Source organism: Phyllobates terribilis, unplaced genomic scaffold (assembly GCF_046119375.1).
Source record: "Phyllobates terribilis strain yellow unplaced genomic scaffold, ASM4611937v1 Scaffold_381__1_contigs__length_1843176, whole genome shotgun sequence".
Lineage (NCBI taxonomy): Eukaryota > Metazoa > Chordata > Amphibia > Anura > Dendrobatidae > Phyllobates > Phyllobates terribilis.
Genome location: NW_027363141.1, coordinates 621,454 through 638,044, shown reverse-complemented (window position 1 = coordinate 638,044; position 16,591 = coordinate 621,454). Strand labels below are relative to the sequence as shown.

Sequence of the window (16,591 nt, the reverse complement as noted above, 5' to 3'; positions counted from 1 at the left end):
CAAGGATGCCGTTTGGGTCGCCAGGAACCGGCTCATCTTGAGGAGGGAGAGGATGTCCATCCAGGACTGCCGCAGGCTGATCCACAGCCTGCTCAGAGACTATTCCATCATGGACGGTCCGGAGGACGAGGACGAGGACTAAACCCCTCCTCCCCCTCTCCCCTTATGTGTCTTGTCTTTCAATAAAGCTTCGGGCCTGTGATTTTCCCCTCCCCATCCCCTTTTTCCCAATCCCCATCCCTTATCACGGTTCGTCGTACTGTATTAATTGACATGCTTTTTCTTTCAGATTGAGTGTTTTGTGTAGCATAGGGGTGTGATGTGTCTAGTTAGTGCGTCGTATCCTCATGCTATGTAAATATGATGTAGAATTCTGTGTGTACTGGGCTGCGGCACTGTACACTGTCTGTTAACTTATTTTTTGTGCTAATAAAAGATATATTCAATCAAAAAATCTGTTCTTATCAGTTTAATATCTGATACGTCCCCTATCTGGGGACCATATATTAAATGGATTTTTAGAACAGGGAGATGGAAAAAGAGCTTGCTCTGTCCACTCCACGCATTGACCTGGTATTGCAGTATCTCCAGGACCGGTGCACCCCTTCTTTAATGCAGTTTCTAAAATCAGAAAGAATTGAATTCAATGTTTTTTGTTCATTTTGCTTGTTTGTCGGATTTTGGGATGGACTCTTTGGCTTTGCTTTTCTTCTCCTCATTGGATTTTTCATGTTCAAAGTTGCAGAAGCCAGATTACAAGCTCATTTTGGTTCAACTTCAGCAACTGTGCATTGCATTGCCATGTAATGTGATGCAATGCTATCTTTCTAGCTCTCCCTTTTTACTTCCTTTTGGATAAACAGACATATTAGGCAAGCATTTTGGAGCTTTCACCTAAATAACTACAGGTGGTGAGATAAGCTGCACAATATAATTGACCTTTCAGTATATTGTTGCACACACACCATCTATTTAGCAAATGCCCTTGTTATCAACAGCAGCCTTTTAAACTCACCTGAGCTAACAGGTATGTGCGCTGGTTACTCTGCTGCGCTTAAAATTTCTTTTTTGGTTTGCTACAATGCCTTTTCTGAAACGTTGTCTCCTTCTGCTGGAACACTGACTTCTTTCATTTAATGCCTGCAGACTATAAAAGAGAACCCAACCCAAAAAGTTTGGTTGATTAGTCTGTGGCATTCTGTTAAACTGTTGCTTATGGCGGTCTCTGTGAGCTTCTCAGCGACATTCAGCCAGCCAGGTATCCTGCCTGCAGTAGATGGAATGTGGCAATGGAACGCTGGCTGCGCGTGTCATAATAGGCTCTGAGCCTTTATATACCTGTGCACAGCAGCAGCCACCTTCAGTCTGCTGCTGGACAGCCAGCAGCAGCAGCAGCAGGAGAGGTATGTAATCAGGAGCCCTCCTGCTAAGGGTAGACAGCTGCTCGTTCCACCCCACCCCCCGCCTTAATTGGTTCTCCTCCCTTCCAACGGTGTTGAGGCGGGTGGGAACAGCAGGGGGTGAAGGTGCTGTGTTTAAAGAGGTGGAGTTATGCAGATCTAAAACGCGTGGATTGCAGCAGCAGCAAGCCGAAAAGTGCAGGCATGTAAGGGATCTAGAGGTTGACAACATGTCTTCTTAACGGGAGTCCAGGAGCTCATCTCCACAAATGGACTTTTCAGGATCCTTGGGTGGCTCCGTAGTTTGAAACCAATTCTGGTTATCGCTTCTCGGCCTTTTGGCTAAGATCAAGTGTAGTATCTGTTCTTATCAGTTTAATATCTGATACGTCCCCTATCTGGGGACCATATATTAAATGGATTTTTAGAACAGGGAGATGGAAAAAGAGCTTGCTCTGTCCACTCCACGCATTGACCTGGTATTGCAGTATCTCCAGGACCGGTGCACCCCTTCTTTAATGCAGTTTCTAAAATCAGAAAGAATTGAATTCAATGTTTTTTGTTCATTTTGCTTGTTTGTCGGATTTTGGGATGGACTCTTTGGCTTTGCTTTTCTTCTCCTCATTGGATTTTTCATGTTCAAAGTTGCAGAAGCCAGATTACAAGCTCATTTTGGTTCAACTTCAGCAACTGTGCATTGCATTGCCATGTAATGTGATGCAATGCTATCTTTCTAGCTCTCCCTTTTTACTTCCTTTTGGATAAACAGACATATTAGGCAAGCATTTTGGAGCTTTCACCTAAATAACTACAGGTGGTGAGATAAGCTGCACAATATAATTGACCTTTCAGTATATTGTTGCACACACACCATCTATTTAGCAAATGCCCTTGTTATCAACAGCAGCCTTTTAAACTCACCTGAGCTAACAGGTATGTGCGCTGGTTACTCTGCTGCGCTTAAAATTTCTTTTGTGGTTTGCTACAATGCCTTTTCTGAAACGTTGTCTCCTTCTGCTGGAACACTGACTTCTTTCATTTAATGCCTGCAGACTATAAAAGAGAACCCAACCCAAAAAGTTTGGTTGATTAGTCTGTGGCATTCTGTTAAACTGTTGCTTATGGCGGTCTCTGTGAGCTTCTCAGCGACATTCAGCCAGCCAGGTATCCTGCCTGCAGTAGATGGAATGTGGCAATGGAACGCTGGCTGCGTGTGTCATAATAGGCTCTGAGCCTTTATATACCTGTGCACAGCAGCAGCCACCTTCAGTCTGCTGCTGGACAGCCAGCAGCAGCAGCAGCAGGAGAGGTATGTAATCAGGAGCCCTCCTGCTAAGGGTAGACAGCTGCTCGTTCCACCCCACCCCCCGCCTTAATTGGTTCTCCTCCCTTCCAACGGTGTTGAGGCGGGTGGGAACAGCAGGGGGTGAAGGTGCTGTGTTTAAAGAGGTGGAGTTATGCAGATCTAAAACGCGTGGATTGCAGCAGCAGCAAGCCGAAAAGTGCAGGCATGTAAGGGATCTAGAGGTTGACAACATGTCTTCTTAACGGGAGTCCAGGAGCTCATCTCCACAAATGGACTTTTCAGGATCCTTGGGTGGCTCCGTAGTTTGAAACCAATTCTGGTTATCGCTTCTCGGCCTTTTGGCTAAGATCAAGTGTAGTATCTGTTCTTATCAGTTTAATATCTGATACGTCCCCTATCTGGGGACCATATATTAAATGGATTTTTAGAACAGGGAGATGGAAAAAGAGCTTGCTCTGTCCACTCCACGCATTGACCTGGTATTGCAGTATCTCCAGGACCGGTGCACCCCTTCTTTAATGCAGTTTCTAAAATCAGAAAGAATTGAATTCAATGTTTTTTGTTCATTTTGCTTGTTTGTCGGATTTTGGGATGGACTCTTTGGCTTTGCTTTTCTTCTCCTCATTGGATTTTTCATGTTCAAAGTTGCAGAAGCCAGATTACAAGCTCATTTTGGTTCAACTTCAGCAACTGTGCATTGCATTGCCATGTAATGTGATGCAATGCTATCTTTCTAGCTCTCCCTTTTTACTTCCTTTTGGATAAACAGACATGTTAGGCAAGCATTTTGGAGCTTTCACCTAAATAACTACAGGTGGTGAGATAAGCTGCACAATATAATTGACCTTTCAGTATATTGTTGCACACACACCATCTATTTAGCAAATGCCCTTGTTATCAACAGCAGCCTTTTAAACTCACCTGAGCTAACAGGTATGTGCGCTGGTTACTCTGCTGCGCTTAAAATTTCTTTTTTGGTTTGCTACAATGCCTTTTCTGAAACGTTGTCTCCTTCTGCTGGAACACTGACTTCTTTCATTTAATGCCTGTAGACTATAAAAGAGAACCCAACCCAAAAAGTTTGGTTGATTAGTCTGTGGCATTCTGTTAAACTGTTGCTTATGGCGGTCTCTGTGAGCTTCTCAGCGACAGTCAGCCAGCCAGGTATCCTGCCTGCAGTAGATGGAATGTGGCAATGGAACGCTGGCTGCGCGTGTCAAAATAGGCTCTGAGCCTTTATATACCTGTGCACAGCAGCAGCCACCTTCAGTCTGCTGCTGGACAGCCAGCAGCAGCAGCAGCAGGAGAGGTATGTAATCAGGAGCCCTCCTGCTAAGGGTAGACAGCTGCTCGTTCCACCCCACCCCCCGCCTTAATTGGTTCTCCTCCCTTCCAACGGTGTTGAGGCGGGTGGGAACAGCAGGGGGTGAAGGTGCTGTGTTTAAAGAGGTGGAGTTATGCAGATCTAAAACGCGTGGATTGCAGCAGCAGCAAGCCGAAAAGTGCAGGCATGTAAGGGATCTAGAGGTTGACAACATGTCTTCTTAACGGGAGTCCAGGAGCTCATCTCCACAAATGGACTTTTCAGGATCCTTGGGTGGCTCCGTAGTTTGAAACCAATTCTGGTTATCGCTTCTCGGCCTTTTGGCTAAGATCAAGTGTAGTATCTGTTCTTATCAGTTTAATATCTGATACGTCCCCTATCTGGGGACCATATATTAAATGGATTTTTAGAACAGGGAGATGGAAAAAGAGCTTGCTCTGTCCACTCCACGCATTGACCTGGTATTGCAGTATCTCCAGGACCGGTGCACCCCTTCTTTAATGCAGTTTCTAAAATCAGAAAGAATTGAATTCAATGTTTTTTGTTCATTTTGCTTGTTTGTCGGATTTTGGGATGGACTCTTTGGCTTTGCTTTTCTTCTCCTCATTGGATTTTTCATGTTCAAAGTTGCAGAAGCCAGATTACAAGCTCATTTTGGTTCAACTTCAGCAACTGTGCATTGCATTGCCATGTAATGTGATGCAATGCTATCTTTCTAGCTCTCCCTTTTTACTTCCTTTTGGATAAACAGACATATTAGGCAAGCATTTTGGAGCTTTCACCTAAATAACTACAGGTGGTGAGATAAGCTGCACAATATAATTGACCTTTCAGTATATTGTTGCACACACACCATCTATTTAGCAAATGCCCTTGTTATCAACAGCAGCCTTTTAAACTCACCTGAGCTAACAGGTATGTGCGCTGGTTACTCTGCTGCGCTTAAAATTTCTTTTTTGGTTTGCTACAATGCCTTTTCTGAAACGTTGTCTCCTTCTGCTGGAACACTGACTTCTTTCATTTAATGCCTGCAGACTATAAAAGAGAACCCAACCCAAAAAGTTTGGTTGATTAGTCTGTGGCATTCTGTTAAACTGTTGCTTATGGCGGTCTCTGTGAGCTTCTCAGCGACATTCAGCCAGCCAGGTATCCTGCCTGCAGTAGATGGAATGTGGCAATGGAACGCTGGCTGCGCGTGTCATAATAGGCTCTGAGCCTTTATATACCTGTGCACAGCAGCAGCCACCTTCAGTCTGCTGCTGGACAGCCAGCAGCAGCAGCAGCAGGAGAGGTATGTAATCAGGAGCCCTCCTGCTAAGGGTAGACAGCTGCTCGTTCCACCCCACCCCCCGCCTTAATTGGTTCTCCTCCCTTCCAACGGTGTTGAGGCGGGTGGGAACAGCAGGGGGTGAAGGTGCTGTGTTTAAAGAGGTGGAGTTATGCAGATCTAAAACGCGTGGATTGCAGCAGCAGCAAGCCGAAAAGTGCAGGCATGTAAGGGATCTAGAGGTTGACAACATGTCTTCTTAACGGGAGTCCAGGAGCTCATCTCCACAAATGGACTTTTCAGGATCCTTGGGTGGCTCCGTAGTTTGAAACCAATTCTGGTTATCGCTTCTCGGCCTTTTGGCTAAGATCAAGTGTAGTATCTGTTCTTATCAGTTTAATATCTGATACGTCCCCTATCTGGGGACCATATATTAAATGGATTTTTAGAACAGGGAGATGGAAAAAGAGCTTGCTCTGTCCACTCCACGCATTGACCTGGTATTGCAGTATCTCCAGGACCGGTGCACCCCTTCTTTAATGCAGTTTCTAAAATCAGAAAGAATTGAATTCAATGTTTTTTGTTCATTTTGCTTGTTTGTCGGATTTTGGGATGGACTCTTTGGCTTTGCTTTTCTTCTCCTCATTGGATTTTTCATGTTCAAAGTTGCAGAAGCCAGATTACAAGCTCATTTTGGTTCAACTTCAGCAACTGTGCATTGCATTGCCATGTAATGTGATTCAATGCTATCTTTCTAGCTCTCCCTTTTTACTTCCTTTTGGATAAACAGACATATTAGGCAAGCATTTTGGAGCTTTCACCTAAATAACTACAGGTGGTGAGATAAGCTGCACAATATAATTGACCTTTCAGTATATTGTTGCACACACACCATCTATTTAGCAAATGCCCTTGTTATCAACAGCAGCCTTTTAAACTCACCTGAGCTAACAGGTATGTGCGCTGGTTACTCTGCTGCGCTTAAAATTTCTTTTTTGGTTTGCTACAATGCCTTTTCTGAAACGTTGTCTCCTTCTGCTGGAACACTGACTTCTTTCATTTAATGCCTGCAGACTATAAAAGAGAACCCAACCCAAAAAGTTTGGTTGATTAGTCTGTGGCATTCTGTTAAACTGTTGCTTATGGCGGTCTCTGTGAGCTTCTCAGCGACATTCAGCCAGCCAGGTATCCTGCCTGCAGTAGATGGAATGTGGCAATGGAACGCTGGCTGCGCGTGTCATAATAGGCTCTGAGCCTTTATATACCTGTGCACAGCAGCAGCCACCTTCAGTCTGCTGCTGGACAGCCAGCAGCAGCAGCAGCAGGAGAGGTATGTAATCAGGAGCCCTCCTGGTAAGGGTAGACAGCTGCTCGTTCCACCCCACCCCCCGCCTTAATTGGTTCTCCTCCCTTCCAACGGTGTTGAGGCGGGTGGGAACAGCAGGGGGTGAAGGTGCTGTGTTTAAAGAGGTGGAGTTATGCAGATCTAAAACGCGTGGATTGCAGCAGCAGCAAGCCGAAAAGTGCAGGCATGTAAGGGATCTAGAGGTTGACAACATGTCTTCTTAACGGGAGTCCAGGAGCTCATCTCCACAAATGGACTTTTCAGGATCCTTGGGTGGCTCCGTAGTTTGAAACCAATTCTGGTTATCGCTTCTCGGCCTTTTGGCTAAGATCAAGTGTAGTATCTGTTCTTATCAGTTTAATATCTGATACGTCCCCTATCTGGGGACCATATATTAAATGGATTTTTAGAACAGGGAGATGGAAAAAAGCTTGCTCTGTCCACTCCACGCATTGACCTGGTATTGCAGTATCTCCAGGACCGGTGCACCCCTTCTTTAATGCAGTTTCTAAAATCAGAAAGAATTGAATTCAATGTTTTTTGTTCATTTTGCTTGTTTGTCGGATTTTGGGATGGACTCTTTGGCTTTGCTTTTCTTCTCCTCATTGGATTTTTCATGTTCAAAGTTGCAGAAGCCAGATTACAAGCTCATTTTGGTTCAACTTCAGCAACTGTGCATTGCATTGCCATGTAATGTGATGCAATGCTATCTTTCTAGCTCTCCCTTTTTACTTCCTTTTGGATAAACAGACATATTAGGCAAGCATTTTGGAGCTTTCACCTAAATAACTACAGGTGGTGAGATAAGCTGCACAATATAATTGACCTTTCAGTATATTGTTGCACACACACCATCTATTTAGCAAATGCCCTTGTTATCAACAGCAGCCTTTTAAACTCACCTGAGCTAACAGGTATGTGCGCTGGTTACTCTGCTGCGCTTAAAATTTCTTTTTTGGTTTGCTACAATGCCTTTTCTGAAACGTTGTCTCCTTCTGCTGGAACACTGACTTCTTTCATTTAATGCCTGCAGACTATAAAAGAGAACCCAACCCAAAAAGTTTGGTTGATTAGTCTGTGGCATTCTGTTAAACTGTTGCTTATGGCGGTCTCTGTGAGCTTCTCAGCGACATTCAGCCAGCCAGGTATCCTGCCTGCAGTAGATGGAATGTGGCAATGGAACGCTGGCTGCGCGTGTCATAATAGGCTCTGAGCCTTTATATACCTGTGCACAGCAGCAGCCACCTTCAGTCTGCTGCTGGACAGCCAGCAGCAGCAGCAGCAGGAGAGGTATGTAATCAGGAGCCCTCCTGCTAAGGGTAGACAGCTGCTCGTTCCACCCCACCCCCCGCCTTAATTGGTTCTCCTCCCTTCCAACGGTGTTGAGGCGGGTGGGAACAGCAGGGGGTGAAGGTGCTGTGTTTAAAGAGGTGGAGTTATGCAGATCTAAAACGCGTGGATTGCAGCAGCAGCAAGCCAAAAAGTGCAGGCATGTAAGGGATCTAGAGGTTGACAACATGTCTTCTTAACGGGAGTCCAGGAGCTCATCTCCACAAATGGACTTTTCAGGATCCTTGGGTGGCTCCGTAGTTTGAAACCAATTCTGGTTATCGCTTCTCGACCTTTTGGCTAAGATCAAGTGTAGTATCTGTTCTTATCAGTTTAATATCTGATACGTCCCCTATCTGGGGACCATATATTAAATGGATTTTTAGAACAGGGAGATGGAAAAAGAGCTTGCTCTGTCCACTCCACGCATTGACCTGGTATTGCAGTATCTCCAGGACCGGTGCACCCCTTCTTTAATGCAGTTTCTAAAATCAGAAAGAATTGAATTCAATGTTTTTTGTTCATTTTGCTTGTTTGTCGGATTTTGGGATGGACTCTTTGGCTTTGCTTTTCTTCTCCTCATTGGATTTTTCATGTTCAAAGTTGCAGAAGCCAGATTACAAGCTCATTTTGGTTCAACTTCAGCAACTGTGCACTGCATTGCCATGTAATGTGATGCAATGCTATCTTTCTAGCTCTCCCTTTTTACTTCCTTTTGGATAAACAGACATATTAGGCAAGCATTTTGGAGCTTTCACCTAAATAACTACAGGTGGTGAGATAAGCTGCACAATATAATTGACCTTTCAGTATATTGTTGCACACACACCATCTATTTAGCAAATGCCCTTGTTATCAACAGCAGCCTTTTAAACTCACCTGAGCTAACAGGTATGTGCGCTGGTTACTCTGCTGCGCTTAAAATTTCTTTTTTGGTTTGCTACAATGCCTTTTCTGAAACGTTGTCTCCTTCTGCTGGAACACTGACTTCTTTCATTTAATGCCTGCAGACTATAAAAGAGAACCCAACCCAAAAAGTTTGGTTGATTAGTCTGTGGCATTCTGTTAAACTGTTGCTTATGGCGGTCTCTGTGAGCTTCTCAGCGACATTCAGCCAGCCAGGTATCCTGCCTGCAGTGGATGGAATGTGGCAATGGAACGCTGGCTGCGCGTGTCATAATAGGCTCTGAGCCTTTATATACCTGTGCACAGCAGCAGCCACCTTCAGTCTGCTGCTGGACAGCCAGCAGCAGCAGCAGCAGGAGAGGTATGTAATCAGGAGCCCTCCTGCTAAGGGTAGACAGCTGCTCGTTCCACCCCACCCCCCGCCTTAATTGGTTCTCCTCCCTTCCAACGGTGTTGAGGCGGGTGGGAACAGCAGGGGGTGAAGGTGCTGTGTTTAAAGAGGTGGAGTTATGCAGATCTAAAACGCGTGGATTGCAGCAGCAGCAAGCCGAAAAGTGCAGGCATGTAAGGGATCTAGAGGTTGACAACATGTCTTCTTAACGGGAGTCCAGGAGCTCATCTCCACAAATGGACTTTTCAGGATCCTTGGGTGGCTCCGTAGTTTGAAACCAATTCTGGTTATCGCTTCTCGGCCTTTTGGCTAAGACCAAGTGTCTTGTCTGGGGTCCTTGAGTGTTTTCCCTTGGCCTTCCGGCATCGCCATCTTGATGGCTTAAGCCGGTTGCTGCTTTAGGGGGAGAACGAGGAGGAACGAGAGAGTGATCATAATGGGCGTGAAGATACGCTATGCTGGGACCGATGACAATCGGGTTCGCAATGCATTCCGCATTGAAGTTGATGCTGCTGTCAGAGAGCGTTTCAATCTGTCGTATATGGTGCACGAGGTGATCTTCAAAATCCTGGAAGTGACAAGAGAAAACATCGTCTGCCTGCAGGAATCCCGGAAAGAAGGACGGTATGTCTTGGTGCTACAATCTATGGCGGCTTGCCGGAACCTGTATAAGAAGTTGAGGGAGCAGGAGAAGAATCCAACCTTGCATGGTTTGACTTTCACATTCTTGTACTCCAAAGGTGATGTTCCCCTAGTCATATTTATGTATAATCCCTTTGTGCACGAACATGACATTGCGACTTTTCTTAAGAGGCATTGTGACTTTGTGAGCAACAGTCACAAAATCATGAACGAGGAGAACTTATGGACTGGCAAATACAGATATTTTGTCAGATTTGGGGAAAGTTCTTCGGAGCCTGGAGGTGTTCATTACCCTCCCCAAAGTTTCTCTATCGGGAGAGATAGGGGTATTCTCTTCTTTCCTGAGGCCCCAGTTTTTTGCAGGAAATGTAAGAAGTACGGACACTTACAAGAGGTTTGTACTGCTGTGCCTGTTTGCTCCAAGTGCAACCAAAGTGGGCATGTTGCTAAGGACTGTACCAATCCAATTGTTTGCAATGCTTGTGGTATGGAGGGGCATGCCTTTAAGGATTGTACTCGTCGTGCGAACGAGGGCAAGGCAAGGGCATACTCTGAGGTGGTCTCGAACTCTCCGAGGCCTAAGAGTGTGGCACCTGAGGCCGCAGTTTCTTCCAGGGTGAAGGTAGTGGAACAGCGTGTGGAGACTGCTCCAGTGAGGGCGTCTGCTGACCTACTGGTGGAGCCCGGGAGAGTGGAAGAGGTTCTGGCAGCTGAGATGGACATTTCTTCCTATCAGGGGGGTTTCATTGACTCCTTTTGTGAAGAACGTGAGGGAGCCTTGGAAATCCCAGGGGACCCGGCTCTCAGTTGGAGCAGTGAAAGTATGGATGAAGAGGGAGATGGAGGTCAAGGAGACTTCACTGAGACTTTGGTGAGGTCTTCTGAGGAACCGGACCGCGCTAAGAATAAAAGGGCCCGGTTGTCTGAACCATCAAGTAGCCAATGCGTGGCAAGTCCGGTGAGTGAGCGGGATTACCCAGTGGTTTCTCTTTCTCCTGCGTCAACGGCTTACCTGGAGGAGAATTTGGAGTCCACTATCTTTCAGCTAAGTGGGAGTTCGCCGGATGACAAAGGATAAGGAAGGCATGTTTTTTTGCTGAGACTGGTGTTTCTGGTTTTTGAGCCAAAGAATGGTCTCTAAACCAAATTGGGACATTGCGTCCCTTAATGTAAGACTTTTAAAGTCTAGAGTTAGAAGATCTGTGATTCTGGACTTCTTACATAACCATTCTTTTGATATTATGTGTCTACAGGAGTGTGGTATAGAAGAACCCCTGGAAGACGCTGATTGGCCATATGGCCAGCATATCTGGTCTGGCTCTAGTGGGAATAAAAATGATGGAGTTGGGATAGTATTAAATAATAGAAATTTTGTTTTTGAATATTATAAGGTAATAGAGGTGGGTCGTTGCATCTCTGCAGTTGTGTGTGGGAGGGGGTGGAAAGTTAAAATTATAAATATTTATGGTCCTACAAAAAAAGAAGACAGGTTAAGTTTATTAGATAAATTATGTTTAGAATTACCTGGTAGGATCCCTGTGATAGTAACAGGTGATTTTAACTGTGTAACTGAGGGGAAAGTTGATGCCTCAGGAAAAAAATTGGCAAACATTATTTCTGATTTTTTCTTTTTTGATGCTGCTGAGGTTTATTTGGGGAAGCCACCACCACCAACCTATAAAGCTGACAGGGGTGGGATAACATCTAGGATTGATAGGATGTTTTTTTCTAAAAATATAATATGTGATGGTTTTTCTCAATTTTCAGTTCCTTTTTCGGACCATGTGTGCCTGAAAGGTGGTTTTAGAGGGGATTTAAGGCGGGTGCATGGGAGAGGTGTGTGCAAATTGAATGTGAGTTTGCTTGAGGATGAGAGAATTGTGAATGATTTTAAGAAAAAATATAGTTGGTGTAAATCTCAAAAGAGTAAGTTTGAAAGTGTGTTGGTGTGGTGGGATTGGATGAAGTATGAAGTGCAAAAGTTTTTTCGTCGATGGGGCTATAAAAAGGCTGCCATGGTTAGGAGTCAATATAAAGATTTAATGATGAGGGTGGAATGGCTAGAGAAAATGAGGATGTGTGGTGTGGATGTGGATGATTTGTTAAGAAGTGCGAGAGAGGATTTGAAGAGGACTTTGGAGAGGAAGGGAAGGGAAATAATTTTTAGGTCAAAGGTGGTCCATCTTGATAAAGATGGAAAGTGTTCAAGATATTTCTTTAAAAAAATAAATGGTAAGAAGGAGGGTATGGAGGAGATTTTTGATGTGGATGGTGTTTGTGTGAGTGGGGAGGATGTAATGAAGGAAGTGGTCACGTTTTATGCTGAGTTGTTTGGCAGGAAGTGGGTGGATGAGAGTTTGAAAGAAGAAGTGCTTAAGACTTTGGATTGTAAGGTGGATAAGGATGGATGTTCTGGTCTATGTGAGGCAGTGATTGAGGAGGAAGTTAAGAAAGCGGTGTTTGGTGCAAGGAAAAATGTGACGCCTGGGAAGGATGGTTTGCCTGTGGAGCTATATGTTATGATGTGGGAAGTGATGGGTATGGATTTAGTGGAAGTGTGTCAGTTTATGTGGGAGAATGGGATGCTTGCGGGTTCAATGAAGGAGGGAGTGGTGGTCTTAATCCATAAGAAAGGGGATAAAAGGTGTTTGAGTAATTGGAGGACAATTACGCTTCTGAACGCCGATTACAAGGTATTCAGTAAAATTTTGGCGTGTCGGATGCGTGTGGTTGTAGCTGATGTGATTGGTAAAGATCAAGTGTGTGCAGTGCCTGGTAGATGTATGACGGATAATCTGTGTCTTTTAAGAGATGTGTTGTGGGATTGTAAAGTAAGAAAGCAGAAGTGTATGGTGATGGCTGTTGACTTTGAAAAGGCGTTTGATCGCGTGTCTCATGTGTTTCTATTTGAGGTTTTGCGTAGAATGGGTTTTCCGGAGAAATTTGTGCGTGCCGTGAGAGGATTGTATGGGGAGGTGATGAGTGAATTTCTGGTGAATGGGTTTTTGAGTGAGAAAGTGTGTATTAGGTCTGGTGTGAGGCAAGGTTGTCCCATGTCACCGGTATTATTTGTGTGTGTGATTGAGCCACTGCTGTGTATGATTCGGAAAGAGAAAGTGGTGCGTGGTTTGTTAGTGCCAGGGAGTGGTGGAATGACTGTGAAAGTCTTAGGATATATGGATGATGTAGTAGTGGTGAGTGAGAGTGTGGCCTCTATGGAGAGAGTAAAATTGTTGTTGAATTTTTTTTGTGGCGCGTCAGCGTTTCGTGTGAATTGGAACAAATGCATGTTTAAATGTTTTGGTGACAATAGGATTAAGATGGATGGTGTGGCTGGTGTGGATGGTGCAATTAAAGTGTTGGGAGTTTTTTTTAATGATGATTTGAAAGGTTATGAGAGTTGGGATGAATGTGGTGAGCGGATTGTGCGGAAGATGAATTTTTGGAAGTTACGTTCTTTGTCTTTGGTAGGGAAGGTTCTTATTATTAAGGCTGTTATTCTCCCTATTTTGCTTTATGTTTCTTGTATTTTTCCAGTGCCCTATAGGAAAATTAAAAAAGTGGAGAAACTAATTTTTGTGTTTTTTGGGGCAGTAGGATGGAAAGACTTAAGAGAGAGATTTTGTTTAAGCAATATTTGTATGGGGGACTAAAGTTTCCGAATATTGAAGTGTTTCTAACATTGCATTTTATTAAGACTACGGTCATTTTGATTGGGAAGAATAATAAAGGGGCATTTATGTGTAAGTATTTGGCTGGATGGATGCTGTATGGTCTGAATTGGGTGAAGCGTGATAAGAATGTGCCTGTTGCTTTTAAGTGTCCTGAGTGGTATGGTTTGATTGAGAAGTTTGTGAGGAAGAATGATTTGTTAGCAGTTGCAATGAAAGACTTTATGTTGGTTAAGAAGGTGATGGGGAAGATGTGTGTGAATGAGTGTGAGAGTAATGTGGTGGGATTGCGTTCTATGGAAGTTGCGCGGGTATGGAAGAAGTTAAGCATTCAAGGTGTGTCGAATAGACAGCGAGATATAGTATGGATGGGCCTTCATAATATTTTGCCAGTGAGGGATTTTCAGAAGAAAAGAGATCTCATAAGATCTGCAGTATGTCCAAGGGATGGTTGTGGAGCGAATGAGACGGTGAGGCACCTTATGTGGGATTGTAATTTTGCGTATGATGTGTGGAAAGGTGTGGGTGGACTGTGTAAAGGGGTTGCTGGTGTGAAGTTTATTGATTGGAGAGTGGCTATGTTTGGTTTTGGTGCTAGTCGTCGTGGCCTAGAAAGGATGATGTGGTTTATTATGGTGTGTGTGCAGGAGAGCTTGTGGGATGTGAGAAATTTGTGTGTGTTTAAAAGAGTAAATTTAACAGTAAATGATTGTATTAGGTTGATCTTAGCAAGACTATATGTAATCTATTTGTGGGATACAAGAGAAGGTGGTGGTGGTGGAACAGATTCTGAAGGTGTGTGGAAATACCTTAAGTGGCAGGATATGGTTAAATACCGTTGATATTTTTTCTGGAAATGTCTCTGGCATAGGATTACTTGTTTGTATTTTTGTTGAATAATACTTTAATAAAGAAACCACAATGATGCTTATGAAGTGGCAGTATAACTTATGACGAAGTCTGGTTAACTGTTTGCTTATATCTAAACCTGAGTGGTTTTAAAAAAAAAAAAAAAAAAAAAAAAAAATCTGTTCTTATCAGTTTAATATCTGATACGTCCCCTATCTGGGGACCATATATTAAATGGATTTTTAGAACAGGGAGATGGAAAAAGAGCTTGCTCTGTCCACTCCACGCATTGACCTGGTATTGCAGTATCTCCAGGACCGGTGCACCCCTTCTTTAATGCAGTTTCTAAAATCAGAAAGAATTGAATTCAATGTTTTTTGTTCATTTTGCTTGTTTGTCGGATTTTGGGATGGACTCTTTGGCTTTGCTTTTCTTCTCCTCATTGGATTTTTCATGTTCAAAGTTGCAGAAGCCAGATTACAAGCTCATTTTGGTTCAACTTCAGCAACTGTGCATTGCATTGCCATGTAATGTGATGCAATGCTATCTTTCTAGCTCTCCCTTTTTACTTCCTTTTGGATAAACAGACATATTAGGCAAGCATTTTGGAGCTTTCACCTAAATAACTACAGGTGGTGAGATAAGCTGCACAATATAATTGACCTTTCAGTATATTGTTGCACACACACCATCTATTTAGCAAATGCCCTTGTTATCAACAGCAGCCTTTTAAACTCACCTGAGCTAACAGGTATGTGCGCTGGTTACTCTGCTGCGCTTAAAATTTCTTTTTTGGTTTGCTACAATGCCTTTTCTGAAACGTTGTCTCCTTCTGCTGGAACACTGACTTCTTTCATTTAATGCCTGCAGACTATAAAAGAGAACCCAACCCAAAAAGTTTGGTTGATTAGTCTGTGGCGTTCTGTTAAACTGTTGCTTATGGCGGTCTCTGTGAGCTTCTCAGCGACATTCAGCCAGCCAGGTATCCTGCCTGCAGTAGATGGAATGTGGCAATGGAACGCTGGCTGCGCGTGTCATAATAGGCTCTGAGCCTTTATATACCTGTGCACAGCAGCAGCCACCTTCAGTCTGCTGCTGGACAGCCAGCAGCAGCAGCAGCAGGAGAGGTATGTAATCAGGAGCCCTCCTGCTAAGGGTAGACAGCTGCTCGTTCCACCCCACCCCCCGCCTTAATTGGTTCTCCTCCCTTCCAACGGTGTTGAGGCGGGTGGGAACAGCAGGGGGTGAAGGTGCTGTGTTTAAAGAGGTGGAGTTATGCAGATCTAAAACGCGTGGATTGCAGCAGCAGCAAGCCGAAAAGTGCAGGCATGTAAGGGATCTAGAGGTTGACAACATGTCTTCTTAACGGGAGTCCAGGAGCTCATCTCCACAAATGGACTTTTCAGGATCCTTGGGTGGCTCCGTAGTTTGAAACCAATTCTGGTTATCGCTTCTCGGCCTTTTGGCTAAGATCAAGTGTAGTATCTTTCGAAAAGGCGGTTTTGGATGTTGGCCGCCCTAGTAGATTGATACATTATGCACACTGGGGTTTAGGCGCTTGTTAGTACGCCAGGTGGCTAATATAGTCATCTGGTGGAAAGCATGGCCCCCCAGGATCGACGCCATTGGGCCGGGGAAGATCGAAAGCCCGAAGTGTGAAGTGCCCCAGGAGTGGTGACCCTGGGGTGCCTTAACTCACTGGGATTGGGAACCCCACTTGAGTTTATGGCACATTTGCACAAGCACTTCAAATTTTCTTTCTTCGCACACACCCTTATTCCGGGCCTTCTGGCCTTAGGATGGGGAATTTTTCAATTCCCGGTCGAAGGTCCGGGCAGTATTATACTGTGAAACCTTCACTATTTATTTAATTTTTTTGTCACTGTGTGTCCACTTATTCACGTGTGTCCACGTCCTTACTAGGATTTTGTCGGGATGCGGTTCCCTAACGGGTTCCTCTCTTGGCAGGTCTAGGGGGGGAGTGTGTGGCCATCAGGTTCCGCTCCCCCCTGAACCCCCCTGGCTCTCCTCTTTCGGGAGGAGAGCGTTGTTGGCTCCCCTCTTCCGGGAGGGGAGCACAGTCTTTTGGCTCCCAGTGCCTTGCTCGGGTGAGAACTCGGGCAGGTATTGGGGGTAAGATTGGGTCGCCTCTGGTTTCGGC

General features: G+C 44.6%; 7 non-coding genes and 2 pseudogenes across 7 annotated transcripts; all 9 read left to right on the top strand.

Annotated features, from left to right (window-relative positions):
• The first annotated feature begins 414 nt into the window (after positions 1 to 414).
• LOC141224155 (U2 spliceosomal RNA) lies at positions 415 to 607 on the top strand. The gene has a single exon (XR_012291670.1). It is a non-coding gene; the product is annotated as a U2 spliceosomal RNA (small nuclear RNA).
• Positions 608 to 1,722: 1,115 nt separating this feature from the next.
• Positions 1,723 to 1,913, top strand: LOC141223912 (U2 spliceosomal RNA). The gene has a single exon (XR_012291433.1). It is a non-coding gene; the product is annotated as a U2 spliceosomal RNA (small nuclear RNA).
• Positions 1,914 to 3,028: 1,115 nt separating this feature from the next.
• Positions 3,029 to 3,219, top strand: LOC141223910 (U2 spliceosomal RNA). Its single transcript, XR_012291431.1, has one exon. It is a non-coding gene; the product is annotated as a U2 spliceosomal RNA (small nuclear RNA).
• Positions 3,220 to 4,334: 1,115 nt separating this feature from the next.
• Positions 4,335 to 4,525, top strand: LOC141223909 (U2 spliceosomal RNA). The gene has a single exon (XR_012291430.1). It is a non-coding gene; the product is annotated as a U2 spliceosomal RNA (small nuclear RNA).
• A 1,115-nt stretch (positions 4,526 to 5,640) lies between these two features.
• LOC141223908 (U2 spliceosomal RNA) lies at positions 5,641 to 5,831 on the top strand. Its single transcript, XR_012291429.1, has one exon. It is a non-coding gene; the product is annotated as a U2 spliceosomal RNA (small nuclear RNA).
• Positions 5,832 to 6,946: 1,115 nt separating this feature from the next.
• On the top strand, positions 6,947 to 7,136 carry LOC141224143 (U2 spliceosomal RNA). The gene has a single exon (XR_012291658.1). It is a non-coding gene; the product is annotated as a U2 spliceosomal RNA (small nuclear RNA).
• A 1,115-nt stretch (positions 7,137 to 8,251) lies between these two features.
• LOC141224142 (U2 spliceosomal RNA) lies at positions 8,252 to 8,442 on the top strand. The gene has a single exon (XR_012291657.1). It is a non-coding gene; the product is annotated as a U2 spliceosomal RNA (small nuclear RNA).
• Positions 8,443 to 14,545: 6,103 nt separating this feature from the next.
• Positions 14,546 to 14,761, top strand: LOC141224193 (U2 spliceosomal RNA; annotated as a pseudogene).
• Positions 14,762 to 15,876: 1,115 nt separating this feature from the next.
• Positions 15,877 to 15,968, top strand: LOC141224265 (U2 spliceosomal RNA; annotated as a pseudogene).
• Positions 15,969 to 16,591: the final 623 nt, after the last annotated feature.